The 16,577-nt window shown below is 37.9% G+C and overlaps 1 non-coding gene across 1 annotated transcript; it reads left to right on the top strand.

The window, feature by feature from the left end:
* The first annotated feature begins 11,609 nt into the window (after nt 1-11,609).
* LOC145612807 (small nucleolar RNA R71) lies at nt 11,610-11,716 on the top strand. The gene has a single exon (XR_014106724.1). It is a non-coding gene; the product is annotated as a small nucleolar RNA R71 (small nucleolar RNA).
* Nucleotides 11,717-16,577: the final 4,861 nt, after the last annotated feature.

Here is a 16,577-nt window from a genome sequence, read left to right as displayed (position 1 = left end):
TCGGAAATGTGTCATCAGAAATCCCTTCGTCGAAAATTTCCACTTTTCCGATGGAAAAGCCATCGGAAATCAAGTTTCCGATGGTTTTTCAAGGCCATCGTAGTTTTCCGACGGCTAAAACCATCGGAAATTTTCGATGGAAAAACCGTCGGAAAGTTCCGACGGTCGTCCAAACCGTCTGAAAATTCCGACGGCTTTGCCATCGGAAATCCCTGCAAGTAAAAATAAAAAAAAAACCCCAAATCCCCTACCCTAAACCACCGTGACGCCCCCTTACCACACTATATCCCCTCCCCCCCCTCACGTTCAAGTTCACCACCATCCTCCTCCCACCATACCCTAACCCACGACCCAGACCCACCCACCCACCTTAATCCTTGAAAAACGATCCACCCACCCACTATATTTCAAAACATAAATTCCATACCCAACCCACCACCCAAAACTTACACTACTAACTAACACCTACCAACCACCACAACAACCACCGTTCGTTTCACAAATCACAACCCAAACATTAAAAAAAAAAAAAGTAAACTAAAAAAAAAATTAATAGTACATACGAAAATATGAAAAGCGAAAACGTACCTCAAAATATACCACTCAAAAACTTCGAATTGGCATCGAAATTGGTTTTATAAGGCCAAATTCGACCATGAAAACTCTAGATCTAGTGTTTTCATGGACGAATTTGGCCTCAAAAACCTAACTTTGTGTAAAAAAAACATAAAAAATGTACAATAAATGATGAGAAGAAGAAAGAGATACAAGATTGAGAAGAGATGATCAGAAGAAGAGGGAAGAAAGGGGGGAAATTGAGGAGAGAGAAAGAGGAATGCAACAACAGATTATAGAGAAGAGAGGAAGAAGGAGAAGAGAGAGGAGAGAGGAAAGAGAAAAGAGAGAGGGGGGGGGGGGGAAATGAGAAGAGAAAGGGGCGGTTGGGACTATTTTAGGGTTAGGGGTTTTCGGGTTTTTATTTTTTTAAAAAAAAAAAATTCCGACGGTTTTATTGTAACAAGCCCTCGAAAATTTCCTATGGCTTTCAAAACCGTCGGAAAATATATATTTTCCGATGGTTTTAAGCCATCGGAAATTTCCGATGGCTATTAAAGCCATAGGAAATTTCCGATGGCTTTATAATCCATCAGAAATTCTATATTTTCCTATGGTTTTAAAAGCCGTAGGAAATTTTCGAGGGCTTTTTTCATCGGAAAAGCCGTCGGAAATAAATTTTCCGATGGTTTTAAAAGCCATAGGAAATTTCCGAGGGCTTTATCCATCGGAAATTATATACATTCATCGGAAATTTCCTACGGCCATTAAAACCATCGGAAATTAGGTATTTTCCGATGGTTTTATATGGCCATCGAAAACTATCCATCGGAAATACCGCGTATTCTTGTAGTGGTTGACAGGCTAAAGTCGTATCACCTAATCAAAAGTATTACCTAAGTCCTCTAACTAATGTAGATAGGGAAGTAGGGTCGAATCCACAGGGAAACTGGTCTTTATATTCCTAATTAATTGTTATAATCTAAATTATTAAGTAACCAAGTTAGGAGAGTAAAGTAGGGAAGAATAAGGATAGAAAAAATCAATGAATAAAAGACCTAGGGCATAGGTTCACCAATAAACAATATTCCGGGTAAAACATAAAAATCAATCATCAATGCATTAATTAATCATATTATAAAGGGCTTTAGCTACGTATTACAATTACAGAATCAATCTTCCGACATTAAATCTCATCTCTCGAATCTCGACTTAACCATTTATAAATTAACCTGCCTATTCAATAGGCCTAAATATCAATTCATCTCTCGAATCTCGAATCAATATTGCTAATCTCATACATAAAAGACCAGCTAATCTAGTTGCATAGCATTAAATCAATCAATAGGAAATTAATCAAGCATTGACAATCCATACTTAGTATTTAAAAACACAAACCAAAATTGACACATGTCATCATTCTTTCTCACCTTTCTTTATTCATTCTCCCTCCTTATGTTTTCAAAGAAATTCTCTCTTCATCTCCCCCTTTATTTCTCAATAACTTTTATATTTTGTAATCTTTATTTTAATTCAATAACAAATTAAATTTCCTAAACCTTCTCCTCTTCTCATTATTCCATGATTCCATCTATCAATTCAATTTATTCACATTCATAATCCATTTCTTTAATATGACCCCTAATCTTCCCCCTCTTCTTATATAAATACAAATTTTCAATAAAGATTTTTTCACACCCATTAAGTTTCAAAAACTAAAAAATTAGTTTATATCTCAAAATTCTATATGAAATTTCTACAACAATAAAGATGATGATTGAAAAGGGAAATATTGAGGTGGCAAGAATACTATGGAAATTCCATAGGATGACATTGTTTGCGTGTCATGGGGCTTTAATTTTGAAGATATTAAGCGCAATATAAGAGACATATATTGGTAAAGATTAAAGAAGAATATCATGCTTTCACATTTGATGTAAAAATTGTAAAATTATAATAAGTGTTTGGTATTTACAAAGTAGTTTTTTATACAAATTGTTGATTAATATATCATGCGATAGAGATATGATTTTATGATTTTAAGCCATTTTTTCTACAACTATTAGTCTATTACTACAAATTCATAAAATATTCTAATATGTCAAAAGACGATAAAATAAATTCATTCAAATAATTTGTAAAGGTTTTTTTTTTGGTGACAAGATTATTTGTAAAGTTTCAAATAAATTTATAATTTAAGCATAACCCGTGCGTAGAACGGGTCCAAAAGCTAGTTAATAATAATAAATCATCCCTTCATATTATTCATGGATCCCCACAACCCTAGAAATTAAACTACACAAACATAATTAAAACTAAACTAATCAAAGCAATTAAAGAAAGCATGATAAAGAGCAAGAATTAAGAGAAAGAGAATAGTAGTATTAAAATAATAAGGAAACAAAATCATAAAATCTTGATATGAAAAGAAAACTAAACTAAACTAAGGAAAAAGAAAACTAAAAAGTAAAAACTAAAACTAAGCTAAGAGAACCTACCTCTACGTATTACTACTCTTCCCTTTTTATAAGGAAAAATGAGTCTTATTGAGAAACAACTAAGAAAGATAATCCTAGCTTAACTAAAACTAGGATAAAGCTGCCAAAATAAATCTTAAAGCTAATACTCTCCCTAAACCGATAATCATCAGCTAACAAAACTAAGAAGTCCAATAATGCACAAGCGGGCCCAATAGCTGAAGGTCGTTGGACGCTGGTACTTCGCTGGAGCACACTTTGGGCTGTCCGTTCGAGCCTTTTCCACTTGGGCCGAAATTTCCTTCTTCTTAATTCATCTTAGACTTGCAACAAAATTAGTACTCCAAACGAACCGAGCCCTTAATCACCAAACCAAATTTAATTAGCTTGACCTTGGTCTTCAAATACTCCTCATAAGATACGATCATCTCTAATATTTTCATAGTGGCTCAATAAGCTCGAGAATTGACATAAATTTGCAAATTCCTACAAAATAAAACCAACTCTACAAAAACACTAGAAAACGTATATTAGTAATAAAACTAGCTCCGTTGAGCTCAAATAAGCACAAATATGACCGTGGGAAGGGGAATAAAATATATATATAATAGAATCATCATTAGTAAACTTCAATATAAAATAATAAATCAAAGAATTGTATCAAAGAATTGAAAGAAAGTGTTAAAAAGTTTTGACTTGATTTGGGACCAAACCCTCAGAAATTATCAAACTTTCATGTCTAGGGCGAAGGCAACTTCGAACATAGCTAGGTGTGTCTAGAACTAATGAGTGCGGAATTGTGTTTGTAAAAAGGCTAGGTTTAGAGAGAGAGAGAGAGATAATAAGCTAATGTTTGATGAGAGTTGATGATTGAAAACGGAGGTCCATGGACCCTATTTATAAGAAAATAGTCTGGAATTGATTGAAAAGAGTTAGAGTTCGAAAAGGAATAAAACTCCATCCTGTCGCCAACGACAAGCTTCGTCGCCAGGCGCTGCACTGCAGCGCCAGGCGACGAACCTGTCGTTTAGCGGTGCAATCAGGATTCACAAGTATTCCACATGGAATCCACTTCCTGATATAATTCAGTCGTAGAATCCGTGTTTAAGGGTAAAATTGCTTTTTGCATAAAACACTTATTTTGTTCCAAGTAAAACTCTAAAACATAATTATCAATCCTACTTCCATTAGGATTCAAGAGAATCTTCTAGATAGTTCTAGAAGACTATAATCAATCCTAATAGTTTTAGGAATGATAATTGACAATAGGTCCTCCTCTAGATCATTGGGCCGCATGTAAGAACCAAACCGGGCCCAGTTTAGTATTTTGGCCATAACTTCCTCAATATTCATCAGAATTTGGCTTATAATATATCGTTGGAAAGCTCTATTCGAACCCCATCTAACTACACCATTATTGGACCCTTGTCATGGACCAAGATAAACTGGACTGGCTATTTTCATAAAATAGCGCAGGTTTTCAAAACAAAATGAAAAGATTTTTAATAAAAACTAACCGCAACACTAGACTTTTCACACTTTCACTTCATTCGATTATGGTTTGACGCGAAAGGTATTCATCACTGGGTTTGGTTTTGGGGAGACACAATTAGGTGTCTACACTAAGCCTCTGCGACGTGGTGTGATGGTAGCAATCAATACTTCTAAAACAACTTGGATAGGATTTAAGTATGAGAGATTGGGGGATTTTTGTTATGTTTGTGGAAAATTGGGGCATACAAATAGACATTGTTTGGAGCAAGTGAAGGAAGATAATGAGATCGCTCTTGTCTTCCAATATGGTCCTTTTCTAGTGGCCTCCCCTCACCAACGATCTCGTGCATCCTTGGCTGATAGAGGGAAGGAGAAATCGTGGAGAATCTTGCAAACAGGAAGCAAGTGCAACGCGTGTCCTATAATAATCCCAATGCAATCAGATTAGGGCCTCCTAGTGCTGCACGGAAGCTCCAATTTTCTCCCTCTAAACCAGATGCTCTTGTCCCAATAGCTCTCGAGGCAATGTTGCGTGTGGTGGCTGCTGAAGGGAGCATTAAGCTGGTATTGAGAGCTGGATCTGTAGACCGACTTAGCAAGGAGAATGACACGGAGGAGGGACAAACTGACGTGTTAGGAAGCGAGAATAGGGGTGATAAGGAGGGAATAGGGGAAATCATGCATCACTCACAAGCAAGGGAGGTTAGTATACGTACTGGCAAAAAAGCTTGGAGAATGGCTGATATCTCATCAAGAAAAGAGGGAGCAGTGGACTTTATGGACACTTCTAAGAGTGTTAGTGTTCCCCCATTAAGTAGGAAGAGAGGGATATCGAGTTTGAAAGAAAAGGAGGGTACCGACTTGTTGAGTGGGGATGGAAAAAAGCAAAAATTAATTATGGGAGGTATTATGTTTCTGGAAGTATGAACGTTTAGGAGGATATGTTGACTGATGACTTTTATCGTAATAGTGTGGAGCACTCGAAATTCCAAGTAGTGGGCGTTGGTGGTAGCTAATCCTGTGAATAACAATGAATCTGATGTGTTGGAACTGTCAAGGAGCAAGCAACCCTCGAACAGTTAAGGCATTGCGAAGGTGGTGCGAGAAATTTTCCCCGGACTTATTTTTCAGTTCGGAGACTGACAGGCTAAAGTCGTATCACCTAATCAAAAGTATTACCTAAATCCTCTAACTAAAGTAGATAGGGAAGTAGGGTCGAATCCACAGGGAAACTGGTCTTTCTACTCCTAATTAATTAATATAGTCTAAATTATCAAGGTAACCAAATTGTTGTTATAATATGAAACTATACTACGAAGATTAAGTTTAAGGCGAAAATCAGATATAAGAAGGCCTAGGGTCACAGGTTCACCAATAATTAATATTCCGGGATAAAACATAACAATCAATCAATCAACATTGCACAAATAACATGATTAACAGGCTCTCGCAATTTATTAACCAGCATAGATCTAACAGGCTCTCGCAATTTACTAGATCTAAGTTCCTATTGAAAATAGCCTTTAATATCAAATTAACATCTGCTCGATTCATCAATTCAATATTGCTAAACATTCACAATCAAATTACATCTGCTCGATTCATAATCTAATTGCAAAGAATTAAACAATTCAATAAGAAATTACCATGCAACATCAATAATCAATAATAGCAAATTATCCCTTCATATTAATTATGGATCCCCATAAACCCTAGAAAAAGAACTACTCACACATAATTAAATCTAAACTAATCAAAGCAATAAAATAAAACATGATAGAAGGAATAAAATAAATAACTGAGATTAAGAGAAAAGAAATCGTTACCAAAGTAATCAGAATAAAGAGTTGAGTAAAGAACAAAGTATATAGTGTAGAGAGAGAAAATAAGCTTAAGTAGAGAGAGAAAATCTAAGAGAAAGAATTACAAAAGTAAAGGAAGAATAACGAAGTGTCAAAAAAAAGAAGATCCTCAACTTGCTTAACAAAAACATATTTATAATAAGCAAGAATCCTAAACTAAAACAAACTAAACGATGCTTAAAAGATCTATCAGAGACACGCGCCCGACCGGGCGCCACACCGCCCGACCGGGCGCGCCTTTTTGTTGCGATATAAGTCTTCTTTGCCCGATCGGGCGCGCCATCGGGCGGACCATCGGGCGGACCATCGGGCAGACACCCTTGGGCCGCTTGGACTCCTCGTTTAGGCTCGTAACTTGGCCCAAACCAAATATCCTCTTTGGGGCTTTAATCATTCGGTCCAAATGCCTCGTTTTCACACAAGTCGAGCCCTTATTCACCGGTTTGATTACTCTAACCGATCTTGGGCTACGAAAGATGGCCGTGCTCCTCCAATGCTCGTAGTTGCTCCATAAAATCCCGGGAAAGTACTCCAAAGGTGCAATTCCCTACAAAACTCAACCAAAACTACGAAAACACTAGAAAACACATATTAGTAATAAAAATGGCTCTAAAGAGCCAAAAACACTACTAATAATGACCAAGGGACGGGGGTAAAATACTACATAAATTAGACCTATCAAACTCCCCCAAGCCAAACCTTTGCTGGTCCCTAAGCAAAGAGCTCATCAATGAACATATAAAACATGCCTCAACCCAATAATCAAATCAAGCACAAACGATTCAAAGCAAATCTAATGAGCATGCTTGAATATCAATCAATCTCATTCATCCAATCACTCTTCCTCCCCAACAATTGTCAAATAGAGCAAACCACACGAGCATATAGAATTCAAGACTAGTGCTCACACACTCAACTCTCATTTATGTGGCGAGTAAAAGATGTACTCGATCGCTCTCCAACCACCTTTTTATGTGAACAATGCCCTCCCAAACTCACACACTTGTGTGTTTAAAATGATAAGCACTCAACCTAATAGTCGACTCGGAATATGTCAATTCATAATTTGCATTGATAAACAACACTTTCACATCCACACAACTCTATGCACAAGGTCAAAAGGTCTTTTAAAGCTTGTAATGTAAGGCTAGGGTAAAGGGTAGGATAAATTTGGGAATATGTGAGAGAAAAGCCTTGCTAAAAGGGAGCCATATCCTAATAAACCCATGACCAAATATAATGATCATACACATCTTCAACAAAACTAACTCCAACACAAATCCACCAAATACTACTCCAAACAACATAAACAATCCCAACATTTACAATTTCACTCATAAAAATATGACAATGTAGAACTTGAGTGAATAAACAAACTTTGAACTCATTCTTTTTTCAAACTTGATACTTTTTTTTTCTTTTGAATTTTTCTTGGGCAACTTTCATATAGATAATTTGAACATATAACAATTTTTTTTCTTTTGCTTTTTTTTTTTTTCTTTTTATTCCACATTGGAAATTTCAACTTTGAAACACAAATTCTTATTTTTTCCAATCACAAAAATCAAAGAACAAATTACTCTTCTTATACCTCCACATTGTGCAAATAATGCGCACACTACAAATCCCTCACCTCACTAACTATAGCTCCCCCAAGCCAAGCTTGGGACTAGTAACCAATGGGGCTAAAAAGCTTGTAATGTGGCTAAATAAACAATAAAAGGGCACAAGCAACAACATGGGTAGTAAGAAGGGAACAAATGTTATAACAAATGTATCTAATATCGTCTGAAGGCTACCTAAAAGAATGAACGCCTTCGTCCTCCTCATGTGCATAATAGGTGAGTCATGAAATACTACTCATAGTTGCAAATCAATACTCAAATTCATTGACATACCAGGAACTAAACACACATTCCTAACCAAATCAACTAGTCAAGCACTATATTCACAAGTAGTTGGACAAAATTGACGCATGTTTAGGCATCCAAGCAATTAAACTTCAAATCATGACCAACAAGTCCACAATGCTTATCATCAATAACCAAGAATCAAAACAAATTTTCTCAAGTATGGGGGCATAGAGAAGCATGATTTACAATTCATTGGAACGTATTTTTGGATTTTTTACTTTTTCAATTTTTTTGTATTTTTCTTATAGGAAAGCAATAAAACTACACTAGGAAAGCAGTAAAACTACACTAAAAAGAGAGAGAGAGTGAAAGATATACCATATGAACACGAGAACCTCCCCCCAAGCTAAATCAGACAATGTCCTCATTGTCTTAAGGGGAAGCAAGTAGTCAAGGTGACTACTCTTCATCATCACCACATTAATGTCACCAAAGCCTCAAGATTGCAATGCATCTCTTGGGAACAAAATTGGGCAAGAAAGAAACAAAGTGTTAGTGGAAAAAAGATAAAAATTGAGTCAGGTGCACTATTCTGATCATAACTTTTGATGTATAATTGATAATTCAATGATTCCAATTGAATTGAAAAGTAGACTTGAAGAGCTTTCCAACGATAGGTCACAAGCCTAAATCCGATAAGAAACACAAAAGTTATGGCCTGTCAAAGTTGAGCAGTTTTGCCGATCCGCTCTCGCGCCCGGTCGGGCATCACTCTGCCCGGTAGGGCGCCACACCGCCCGGTAGGGCGGTATAAACCCTCTAAATTCTCTTCGTTCTCGCGCCCGGTCGGGCGCCATACCGCCCGGTCGGGCGGTCGAAATGTCCGTACTCGTCAACTCTCGCGCCCGGTCGGGCGGTCATTCGCCCGGTCGGGCAAAATTGTCAATTTTTCACCCTTGCTCTCGCGCCCGGTCGGGCGGTCCTTCGCCCGGTCGGGCCCGAAGCAATGTTTGGTACGAGAGACTCCTTCTCTTTTTTTTCCAAATTTGACTAACTCTTTTCCTTCTAACCTGTACAACTCAATAAACTCATTAAACTCTCTCCTCTCTCCTCTCACAAGAAATAGAAAGAAGACTAAAAAAAACAAGAAAAATACGGGTTGCCTCCCGCAAAGCGCTGGTTTATTTAGGTCCCGCACGACCCTCTTACCACATGTCAGGAAGTTAAGCCCCTTGGCCTATCGCCTGGTCGGGTGGTTCTTCACCTGGTTGAGCAATTTTTAAACCACGACTCGGCTTCCTAACACGCCCTGTAAGGCGCCAATTCACCTTATTGGGTGGATCCTCATTGGCTTGAACTGGTGGTTCTTTGCTCTTGTTCGATTGAGAACCCTTTTTGACCATTGGTTGCCTCGATTTATCACTTTGTTGAGCTATTACAACACGATCTGGTGGAACTCTCACTATAGGCTCAGTTTCCGCAACTTGTGTACTCATTTCCACCTTCTCATCTTCAAAACCAAGACCTTCACAGTATAAGGCTTTCTCTATTGCGTCCACTTCCTCTTTCCATTGGTTAGTTGTACCTGTAGAAGATGCAACACACGATACCGCCTCCAAGGGATCTTTAACAAAATCTTGGGGCTTATTAGAACAATTACCAACCACATCAATTTTATAACACTTCTCCTCTAGCATGGGGCTTTTAGGGGTATTATTCAAATTAAAAACAATTTTATCATCCCCTACTGATAGTGTCAATTTACCACATTTCACATCTATAATTGCTCCAGCAGTATTAAGGAAGGGTCTACCCAAGATAATTGGGGTATGCAAATCCTCAGCCATATCAAGAACAACAAAATCCACAGGTATATAAAATTTACCTACTCTAACAGGGACGTCTTCTAGAATGCCTATGGGGTATTTAGAAGAACGATCAGCCATTTGCAGAGTAATATTAGTAGACTTTAATTTACCCATTTTTAGCTTTAAACACACAGATAATGGCATGACACTAACACTAGCGCCCAAATCACACAATGCATTATCAATCATTAAATTGCCAATATGACAAGGGATAGAAAAACTACCGGGATCTTTTAGTTTGGATGGAGATTTATTTTGTAGTACGGCACTGCATTCAGCAGTAAAAGCGACAGTCTCTACCTCACTAATAGACCTTTTCCTAGTCAATATTTCTTTCATGAATTTTGCATATGAAGGTATTTGCGTGATTAATTCTGTAAAGGGAACTGTTACCTGCAAATCCTTCACCATGTCAAGGAACTTACCAAACTGCTTATCCACCTTGGTTTTCAAATTTCGATTTGGGAATGGTAGTTTGATAATTGGTTGTTGCACATCATTACTCCTGTCTTGAGTTACAACCTTCCCTGGAGTTTTACCCTGCAATATAACATCAGAAATATTAGTACTACCCTTTAGCCCTGCAGGGCTAGGATTAATATCCCTTGGTATAAAGGAATCAGGATTAGCAATTTCTGTTGAAACAGGTTCATCTTCTTTGGGCATAGGAGGCCCATCATAGTGTGAACCACTCTTGAGGGTAATTGCAAACGCCTGATCTGTGGGTTTACTGGTTGCGATGGTAGGGCTCCTTGTGGGCGAACCTGAAGAGCAGCGGCTAACTGTGCAATTTGAGTATCTATGACTTTATTGTGGGCTACAATCGAGTCAATTTGTGAGTCTCTACTCTCCATATGCTTTTGCATACTAGTTAACATCGCTCTAATTTCTGATAAAGCTGGGTCAGAAGGTGGTGGAGGAGTTTGCGGTTGGTTTTTCTGGCCAGCATTGGGATGGTAATATTTCTGCTAAGGTGGTGGTGCTGGTTGTTGTGGAGGTGGAGGTGTGGGATTTTGCACATTACTGCTCCTATAGGAAAGGTAAGGATGGTTCCGATACCCGGGATTATTATAGGTGTTGGAGTATGGGTTATTTTGCTTGATGGACTGAAAAGCATTGACCTGCTCCATAGAACTCCTACACTCATGTTCCCAATGACCTACAATTCCACAATTTTCACAGAAAGCATCATTAGCATTATTATCAATTGCAGAAACATTTGTTATTTTAGAATTAGCAGTAGTAAGGTTATCCAATTTCTGACAAATAGAGGTTAATTGAGATTGCAAAAAGGATACAGAATCGACGTGGTGTTTTCCCTTGTTTGCAAAACCTCTAGGATTCCCATATTGGGAATTATGGATCGCCATATCTTCAATAACCTGACCTGCATCATCAACATTGAGGTTCATAAACCTCCCATTAGCTGCAGAATCCAAAATTGCTCTAGAAGAATTTTCGATCCCATTGTAGAAAGCTTGTATCAACTGCCACTGTGCTAAGTTATGATGAGGGCACTCTCTCTGCAGGTCTTTGAATCTCTCCCAAGCTTCATATAGTGACTCATCTGGCTCTTGGGCGAAATTTTGAATTGCGCTTCTCAATAGAGCTGTTTTCTCTGCAGGGTAATACTTGTTATAAAAATTCAAAACAAGAGTCTCCCAATTAGTAATGCCAAGTGCAGTTCTATTTAAACCATTAAACCACAGTTTAGCTTTTCCACATAAAGAGAAAGGAAAGAGAATCTCCCTTATTTGGTCTTGCGTGACCCCAGCTTGCCTTATAGTGTTACAATATTGACAGTAGTCAGCAATGTGTAGATTTGGGTCTTCACCCTTAGCTCCACTAAATTGCTTCCTTTCTATCATCGTGATGAACTGGGGCTTGATCTCGAATTGAACTCCCTCAAGATCTGGCGTAGGAGAAAGGTGGGGAAAATGCGCCAAAGATGGCTGAGAATAGTCGCTGAGCTTTTTAGGTGGATTTTCTCCCATCTCTAATTCTGATTCTGAAGAAGTGTCTGGATCACTAGAATCAGATGAAGGGTCTCTAGGAATTTCACCACCAGAACTCGCCAGTATTTGCTTGTATAAATTCTTTTGCCTATGGAAAGAGCGCTCGATCTCAGGATCGAAAGGAATGTAGCCTGATCTGGAACACCTGGGCATAAACAAAGAACTAGACAACAGATATGAGAACTGTCCCAAAAAACTTATGTTCTCCGGGACGAAGGAAAATAATCTAGCCTACAAAAACAATTAGAAATAAAAAATATAACCGTTTCCCCGGCAACGGCGCCAAATTTTGACAGGCTAAAGTCGTATCACCTAATCAAAAGTATTACCTAAATCCTCTAACTAAAGTAGATAGGGAAGTAGGGTCGAATCCACAGGGAAACTGGTCTTTCTACTCCTAATTAATTAATATAGTCTAAATTATCAAGGTAACCAAATTGTTGTTATAATATGAAACTATACTACGAAGATTAAGTTTAAGGCGAAAATCAGATATAAGAAGGCCTAGGGTCACAGGTTCACCAATAATTAATATTCCGGGATAAAACATAACAATCAATCAATCAACATTGCACAAATAACATGATTAACAGGCTCTCGCAATTTATTAACCAGCATAGATCTAACAGGCTCTCGCAATTTACTAGATCTAAGTTCCTATTGAAAATAGCCTTTAATATCAAATTAACATCTGCTCGATTCATCAATTCAATATTGCTAAACATTCACAATCAAATTACATCTGCTCGATTCATAATCTAATTGCAAAGAATTAAACAATTCAATAAGAAATAACCATGCAACATCAATAATCAATAATAACAAATTATCCCTTCATATTAATTATGGATCCCCATAAACCCTAGAAAAAGAACTACTCACACATAATTAAATCTAAACTAATCAAAGCAATAAAATAAAACATGATAGAAGGAATAAAATAAATAACTGAGATTAAGAGAAAAGAAATCGTTACCAAAGTAATCAGAATAAAGAGTTGAGTAAAGAACAAAGTATATAGTGTAGAGAGAGAAAATAAGCTTAAGTAGAGAGAGAAAATCTAAGAGAAAGAATTACAAAAGTAAAGGAAGAATAACGAAGTGTCAAAAAAAAGAAGATCCTCAACTTGCTTAACAAAAACATATTTATAATAAGCAAGAATCCTAAACTAAAACAAACTAAACGATGCTTAAAAGATCTATCAGAGACACGCGCCCGACCGGGCGCCACACCGCCCGACCGGGCGCGCCTTTTTGTTGCGATATAAGTCTTCTTTGCTCGATCGGGCGCGCCATCGGGCGGACCATCGGGCGGACCATCGGGCAGACACCCTTGGGCCGCTTGGACTCCTCGTTTAGGCTCGTAACTTGGCCCAAACCAAATATCCTCTTTGGGGCTTTAATCATTCGGTCCAAATGCCTCGTTTTCACACAAGTCGAGCCCTTATTCACCGGTTTGATTACTCTAACCGATCTTGGGCTACGAAAGATGGCCGTGCTCCTCCAATGCTCGTAGTTGCTCCATAAAATCCCGAGAAAGTACTCCAAAGGTGCAATTCCCTACAAAACTCAACCAAAACTACGAAAACACTAGAAAACACATATTAGTAATAAAAATGGCTCTAAAGAGCCAAAAACACTACTAATAATGACCAAGGGACGGGGGTAAAATACTACATAAATTAGACCTATCAGAGACCAAAATTAATAAAGGTGAGTCTGAAAATTTGAAGTCACGTATTGTTTATGATTGTTCTTTTGGTGTTGGTAGTGTTGGTTTATCAGGAGGCTTGTGTTTGTACTGGAAAAGTGAAAAAATTAATTTTTCTTTAATCTCCTTCTAGAAGAATCATATTTGTGGTGATATTGTGGATGGTGATAGGGGTGAGGCGTTTTGTTAGCATATATGGCTGGCCGGAAACGGCAAATAAAGATAAAACTTGGCAACTCCTACGACTCTTATGTGATTCTTATGATGGGCCGATTTTGATTGGGGTGATTTTAATGAGATTTTAAGCTATGAAGAGAAAGAGGGAGGAGTTGATAATGAGAGGCGATGAGCAATTACTGGTTTTAGAGAAGCTCTTCAAGATACGAATTTACATGACCTTGGTTGTTCTAGGCAGAGCTTCACTTGGGAGAAAGGGCTTACAGAGAGGACTCTTATTCGAGAAAGGCTGGACCATTTCTGCTGCAATGACTCTTGGCGCACTAAGTTCCCCGAAGCTGCTGTGGGGAATTTGAGCTTTACTACGTATGCTAAACTTGACAAGCTTGTCTATGGTTTTTATTTTGTTCAGTTTAGTCAGCCAAGCTATAAAAGAGTACTTTGGAATTTTGTATCCATTCCACACCTAATCACACTAGAGCACTGCAAGACTTTGCATGTGCATCCAATTATAGCCCTTGGAAACCTTATACACATGCCCAACATACATCAACAATTGCTTTGAATTCTTTAACAGCTTTATCAAGGTCATTGTAGTATACTCTTAAGTATCCGGGCCAGTCATTCGGGTGACCTAGGTTTGATTCTCGCCCATGGAGTAGTAATTAATAAAATTGTTTGCCTTTGCTTAGGATTTTTATTCATACCAATTATTATTTGATTTGATAGAAAATGAAACTCTAATAATTTTTTATCCTAAACAAATTTATCGATCTAGCTAGCAAAAAGTTTAGCTATATCGAATATTATATATAAGATATTTTTTTAAATTTATAATCTACTTTATTCGTATGGAAAATTAGAAATCCTATCAGAAATAAAACTCTAAATATCTTAGGGCTTGTTCATATATACTTAATTTCAGTTCAGTTCAATTCAACTCCAATCAGTTCAGTTCATCTCCAATTAGTTCAGTTCAGTTTAGATCTTAGTTTCCTTCTCTCATAAAATATTCATTTCAGCTCAATTCAGTTCAGTTCAGATCAGCTCCAATCAGTTCAGTTCAATTCAGTAAATGTGAACAGGCCCTTACATTGGCTTATCTTATCTAGCTTGAGAGGTAAAACTCTAATAAATTTTAGGAAAAATTGCAAATAATAATACAACCTTTGGCCGGTTCTTTTCTAATAATACAACCTTCGATTATATATTACTATTACAACCTTTGGGGGGAGTTGAATTTTAACAAGCAAAAACCGGTTGGTAACCTGTTTTTACAGGTTACCATGCCACACGTCGTTATTTTATTGGTTTTGTTAATTAAATTTGATTTTTTAAAATTTATTTCATATTTTTGATTTTTAAAATATATTAAATAATAAAATAACTTTTATAAATATTATATTTTAAAAAAATCCACCTGCTACAACCTTCACCATTTCTTCTCCACCTCCCCTTTACACAACTCCCCTCTCCCCCAGCCTAAAACCGGATGGCCGGCGTCCAGCTCACCTTGACCTCTCCTTACCTGTCACGCCACCATCCTACCCCTTGTTACCACGACCTCCTCTTACTCGTTGTGCCACCCATTTAAACGAAACCCTAATCCACCGCAGCCTTGATTCCACCGCACTTCACCAAGCTCCACCATTAGTCATTATCATTGAATCACCACAATTCATCCTCAACAACAATCATCGAGCATCAAATCAAAGCCGTGATGTGTGGATGCGCGCCCGCGAACAGTTCCAAACAAATTGGGGCTTATTTGAGGCTCGTATATTATGCGGTTGCAATGGTACAATAGTTGAGAATTGTTGCCGGCTAGTTGCTATTGATGGTGCGGCTAGGGAAGGTGGTCATGTGGTTCGCTGCTCGATTTTGTTACAACGGTGAGAGCTGTAAATGGTGGTAGAGTAGGTGTTGTTGCAGGAAGGTGAGAGACTAGTGTGGGGTATGTAATTGCAGGATTGAAGTTAAAAATGTTGGTCACCGGAGTTTGCGAAGTGAAGAGGTGCTGAAGCTGGATGTGGTCGATGCTGGATGAGTGAGGGAGAAGATTTGGTGGCTGGTGGATGCAAGTTTGTGTGGTGGTGGAGCTGCTATGATGCAGGGGATATGTGGTTTGAGGTTAGTGGTTGTTGGTGGTGATTGGTGGCGATTGGAGGCTGCAGTACGTGGTGGCTGCTCTGCTTGTTGTTGTTGGCGTGGCAAAGATGATGAGAGTTGTTGTGGATGTGGGCGAGGGGATTCATGGGATGATGATCGATGGTGCTTGGAGGTGGTGTTGATTGTGGCGGCGGTGGTGGCAGTGATGGACTAAGGACGTGGAGTTGTGAGGTGATGGTAGGGAGTGAAGAAAACAGGGGAGAGGTGGTGGGTGGATTATTATTTTTTTAATTAATTTTTTTTGAAAGATTTAATTAAAATTATTTTAATAAAAAAATTAAAAGTTAATTAAACAATTTTATTTAAAATTTTATTTTTTTTATTTTAAACCAATTACATGGTGACACGCGTCATGGGTAACCAGTCCAACAGGTTACAAGTATTTTTTCCTGTTAAA

This window comes from Chenopodium album, chromosome 24 (genome assembly GCF_948465745.1).
Source record: "Chenopodium album chromosome 24, dcCheAlbu1.1, whole genome shotgun sequence".
Taxonomy (NCBI): Eukaryota; Viridiplantae; Streptophyta; class Magnoliopsida; order Caryophyllales; family Amaranthaceae; genus Chenopodium; species Chenopodium album.
The sequence above is the reverse complement of the archived record's forward strand: the minus strand, read 5'-3'. Positions and strand labels throughout refer to the sequence as shown.